This window comes from Theobroma umbraticum, unplaced genomic scaffold, assembly GCF_002168275.2.
Source record: "Theobroma umbraticum cultivar Fairchild unplaced genomic scaffold, ASM216827v3 scaffold_12.0, whole genome shotgun sequence".
Taxonomy (NCBI): domain Eukaryota; kingdom Viridiplantae; phylum Streptophyta; class Magnoliopsida; order Malvales; family Malvaceae; genus Theobroma; species Theobroma umbraticum.
Window position 1 is genome coordinate 1,860,053 of NW_018397272.1, and position 6,000 is coordinate 1,866,052.

A 6,000-nucleotide genomic window follows, 5' to 3' on the forward strand; every position below is an offset into this window, starting at 1 on the left:
TCATCTGGTCCCAAACCTTTTCATCTCACCAAGTACTCTTGTGACGATCATTAGTTAATTATCGTCGTCATCTTACCAAAATCTCCTTCACTTGGCTTTGTGATGGTGGCTTGGTTTTGATGGCTGCCTTTGTGGCTCAACTTTTGCTTACTTTTGCTGGATCTGCATGAAACGACTTCAGATTGCTGACGTGAAACACGGGGTGTACCTTCATCCATTTTGGTGGATTAATCTTGTAGGAAGTTCTCCCCACCTTGGCTATAACCAATATTGGACTTTTATACTCTTACACTGGTTTTCAATCTATCTTCTTTAGGAATCAAAGTTGTTCAGGAACCAACTTCACCAGCACCAAGTCTCCTACTTTAAAGTGTTGCTCCATTCGACCTCTATCTGCTCACTTCTTCATATTGTTGAAGGTTTTTTCTAAATAAGCTCTGTTGATTTCAATGTTTTGTCTCCACTCCTTAGTAAAGTTGAAGGCTCGCGGACGCTTCCCACTATACAATTTCACTGAGGTATAGGGAAGTCTAGGTTATTGTCTGATGATGACCTCAAAAGCAGTTCTAGTATAGTTGAGTCACATCTAGTAGGTTAGGCTAGTTCTTCTGGTTTGCTTATACAAAGTGTTACAAGTATTCTTCCAATAACCCATTGAAGCGTTTTGTCTAATCATCTATTTGTGGCTGGTAACTGAAAGATATGTTGAGTTCTAACCCCAATAGCTTGAAAAGCTCTTTCTAGAAAAAGCTTGTAAACCTTAGATCTCTATCATTGATAATAGTTTTAGGAAAACCATAATATTTTACCACATGTTTAAAAATTGTGCGAGCCATTTCTTCTGTAAAGCTAAATTTTTGCACTAGAATGAACGTCTCATACTTGGAGAATCAGTTCACCACTATCAAGATCATTATCATATCTCACACTTTAGGGAGTCCTACAATAAAGTCTAAAGAAATACTTTTCTATGGCTTGGTCAACAATAATAGAGGTTCAAACATTCTCGTTGGTCTCTATCTGTCTACTTTGTCTTGTTGGCAAATGAGGCACGTCTTCGTATAATCCGTTACATCTTGTCGTATATGAGGCCAATAGTAACCTTATTTCAATAGTGCGATGGTCCGCTGCCACCTTAGATGTCTTGCCTATGGAGTGTCGTGACATTCCCGCATTAATTTCTACCTAAGCTCCCCCTTGGAACAAATATGCATGGTCCTTTAATTCTAGGAGTCCATTTTCCACCCAAAAGTATTTTGACTTTCCACTATCCACCAACTTCCTAATGGTCATTGCTTAGGGGTCTCGATGTAAATTTTCCTCAATCAAATTATAGATATCTATGGTTACTCTACTGGTTGTCATTGGTGCAATCACCTTTAGAGCTACGAATTCCACTTTCTTACTACGAGCGTCAACTGCACAGTTCTTTTTTCCAGCTTTATGGTTGAAGGAGAAATCAAACTCGGCTAGGAACTATTACCATCTCACTTGCTTAACTCTAAGTTTTGACTGTGTGAGGAAGTGACTTACAGTTGTATTATCGATCTTAACCACGAATTATGATCCTAGCAAGTAGTATTGCCAAGCCCGTAAATAATGAATCACTGCAAGTAGTTTTTTCTCCTATACCATGTATCTCCTTTCAATTTCATTTAATTTTTGACTTTCGAATGCAACTAGGTGTCCTTCTTATAGGAACACTCTTTCAAGGGCAAAGTTTGATGCATCCGTCTGTACCTTAAATGGCTTTGCAATATCAAGGAGTGATAAAACAAGATCCATTATCATCGTCTCCTTCAAGCCTTCAAAGGCTTCTTGGCACGGTCCCCAACTTCACTTCTGTCTTTTTTTTAGTAATTTTGTCAAAGCTACTATCCTTCTTGAATATCCTTCCCTAAATCTTTGATAACAATTGGGTAGCCTTAAGAAAGAATGAAGTTCAGTTGTATTCTTAGGGGTGGCCTATTCTTTGATAGCCTTTACCTTTTAAATGTCCATCCGAATATGCCCTTATTCAATTATGTGGCCAAGGAACTGGATACAAGTTTTTGCAAATGCACTTTTATCCCTTTTACATATAACTGGTTGTTGCGTATCCTTTGAAAGCCCTATCACAAGTGTCGTTGATGCATCTCTAAAGCTGAACTGTACACCATGATATCGTCCAAGTAGATTATTATGAACTTATCTAGATAATCATGGAACACTTGATTCATTAGTGTGCAAAAGATAGCATTGGTTAGTCCAAAGGCATAAAAAGAAATTAAAATGTACCATATCACGTTATGCAGATGGTTGTCAGCTCATCTCCCTCAGCCATTCTTACTTGATGGTATCCCGATCTCAAATCTAATTTGAAGAAGTATTTGCATTTAACTAGTAAAAGAGATCTATTATAAGAGGGATATGATATTTATTCTTAGTTGTTACTTTATTCAAAGCTCAATAATCCATGCACAATCGTAAACTCTCATCTTGCTTTTTGTGAAAAAGTACAGATGCTCCAAAAGGTGCTTTTGATGATTGGATAAATCTGACTTGAATCAACTCATCTAATTATTTCCTTAGCTCTGCTAACTCTGAGGGAACCATCTTGTATGGCTCTTTTGTAAGCGACTTGACTCTTGGAAGTAGTTTTATCTTATGATCAATAACTAGTTGAGGTGGTAAGACCCTTGGTAGTTTTTTTTTGGCATCATATCTTAAAATTCTCTCAAAATCAATTTCACTTCTTTTGGTATTAGATTTGTGTTATCTTTATCTTTATAGATGGACATGGCCATATAGGAAGGCTCACCTTTTTTATCCTCTTTTTAAACTGTATAACTGATATAATCTTCTTCTCGTTCTTAGATAGAATTATAGCCAGTACCACACATGGTCGTTATTCAAAAAACATTAAACAACTCACAATAGGGAAAAGGATGGCTTGTGTCTCAACATTGACAGTGCATATTGCACTGAAAGTTGCTTGGTGAAGATGGTTAGCTACTCGATGAGGTTCTTTGCATAGAAAACAAATATCGGAGGACGTGGTTTGAGGTTCCATGGCTTGGTTGTTCTTAGTTAGGGTGAGTCTGCAGCAAGTGGTCTCATATTACCTTCCTAACTCGAGAGTTTGCTCATTCTCAGAAATTTTACCTCACTGTTTGAGCTAGAACTACTAGTCCTAGATGAAAGGTCTTTCTTTTTGTTGGAGTTTTCACTATAATCAATAAGACGCTCAACAGCCGCCATCTCCAAAGTCACAGCTTGTACCTTTTGTCACTATAACTTCATCCTTACCCATGGTTTCAAGCCCTCAAGGAAATAAAATAATTTATCTTTTTCAGTTGTATCCTTGATGTCTAGCATTAAAGTAGAGAAGTTCTTTACGAACTCTAGCACTGATCCCATTTATGACAACTCTTGCAACTTCCGTCGTACCATATACTCAACATTCTCAGGGAAAAACTAGTTCTTCAATTCCTACTTTAAGTTCACCCAAGTGTTGATGCAGCACTCACCATCAACGAATTTGAAATGCCACCATAACTTCACGTCTCAAACAAGATATACTGAAACCATCGCCACTTTGTGCTCCTTCGACTCCGTGCACACCACTCAAAAATATTGCTCCATATCATAATGGAAGTTCTCCAACCTTTTAGCATTTCTGACCTCTTCGTATCGCTTGGGCTTTGACACTTTGGCCCTTTTACCTCGATCTCTTGAGTTTGCACTGACTTTATCTGCAGCAATGACCAAAAGATTTACCTAAGCTTTCAATTCTCCAATCTCGCCTTAAAGAGTGCTAAATGCATCCTTCGTCTTATTATTCAGGGTATTAATCATCTAGGATAATTCTCACTAGACTGTCTCAATTTCATCTATTCGTTCGGACAGAATCATCCAAGCTTTTATTGCTGCCACTGCGGCCACTATCATCAATCCTTTGATGGTTCTCTAGTGCACTTCACATGGTCACCATTTTTACTCTTTAGATAAGCACATCTCGGCCCGTGTTCTGATACCAATTATCATGCACTACATTTCTTTACCTAAATATGTAATAGTCCGTACGGTGCTTGATTGGACTCTTCTATGCAAGCTAGTCAATACTCGGTTAAATATGATCAAACGTTAATAATAACAACAAATCAGACTAAGAAAATGCACATCAAAATCATAGGCCATACCAAATGCCATATACGCAACCACTAAGCCATAAAAAGGAAAAATATTTTATCAATATGAAAATGATTATAAAGGGACCAAGATACGCCATCATCGATCTATAAGGGCAGCCACAGATGATTCGCTATAAACATACTTTTAATAGTGAGGCAACCCAACAATCCACCGACTGCTCATCCCCTATAAGGAGTTTGTAAGATTTTACATGTATTCTACTAATAGCCATTACAAAGCTTGAGATGAAAACATTCTTTTCCTAAAAGGTCTTTCCCCGTAAAGACTTAATAAGTATTTTTAAATATGTCACCATGAGCCCTTATAATGTTTAAAAGAGGGACATTTCCCTTACAAGTACAAAAGCCTCAATCTTTTAGAATACTCTACCTCATCATAGTTTGATACAAGGTTAGCTCATGGCATGCGGCGCTAATTTGAGGTCTAGTCCTAACCATGTTTAAATCACCTTTTCTTCTTCTTTTTTTTTTTTGCCATTTTATAGCTCCAACCTCTCCTTATTCCTCCTTTTTCAATAAGTCTTGCATCCCAACTACTTCAACACTTATTCTTTTGAGTTATTAAGTTCTTATAATCATTTTTGAACCCATTCACCATTTATCATCGTCTCCACATATTTCTTAAATGATGGGTATGTAGACATTCTTGAAAATTTTGGTTGGAAACTTGATGACTTGAGTGTGGGTTTTGCCTAGGGAATCAGACTCTGATGATGACTTTAGTGAGAAAGATGAGGATGACTAGTATATTGCAGCTATGACTTTAGGAGAGTATTTTCTCTTCTTTGCTTTTTGAAACATTGAGAATAATGTTCATTTTAAGTTTAGAAGGAAGTTTTTAAATTTTTATGTTTATGATTTTCTTATTTTTGAAGTTAATTTTAGTTGTTTAGCATGATAATTTAGAAGCAAGTGAATTTAGGAAAATGTTGAAAACTTAAACTATAATTAGTGCACCAATGAAATTGATTTACCTATCCAATGATGATAACTAATTATCTTGTTGATATTTTGCTCTTAGTAATCATGAATATTGTTTGAATGTCATGTGAAGTCTTATGTTAGCATCATGATTGGATGAAATTTTCATACTTGAGCATCACATCTCTTGCATTGAAGTATCATGTCTATTTAGAGAAAGTTTATGTAAATGAAGATTTTAGAACTATGTTTAGAGTTTTAGAATTTGTTTAATTCTTCATTGAGAGGAAATCATAAGACTATACTTATTTAGGGAAATGACTTAAGCCATCATTGGACTGATTGAGCCTTTCAAGCCAACCCATTTATAATTTTTATCCCTAGTATACCCCTTTGGGCTTAAATTGTCCTTTGATTTAAACACATAAAGAACATTTGCTTAGCCTTTGAAAAATTTCTCTAATGTTTACAACCCTTAATCCTAAGTATATATATTGTTTTAGGAAATGTATATGGAGCTATTTAATGAGAGAAAAAAAAGGAGGAAGAGATGAAGTGTAAAGAAAAATGAAAAATTTTTATGAAGAATTTATCCCATTATCAAAGAAAGAAACAAGTTTTGGAGGTGTTAACTTGAGAATAAAAAAATGTATTTTATGAAGAAAAATGAAAGGCAAAGAAAACGGAGTACTTAGAAAAGAAAAATAAGGCTACATAGGTCTTAAAACAATTATGTGTTTAGGGTGACTTGAGCTATATATTGTCTCAAATCATACCTCAACCCTAGCCATACATTACAAGCTGAATAAAGGCCTAAAGATCCTTAATTTAGTCTCAGCCTACATCAATGAAGAGGGAGATGACAAACAAACTTATGAAATTTTAA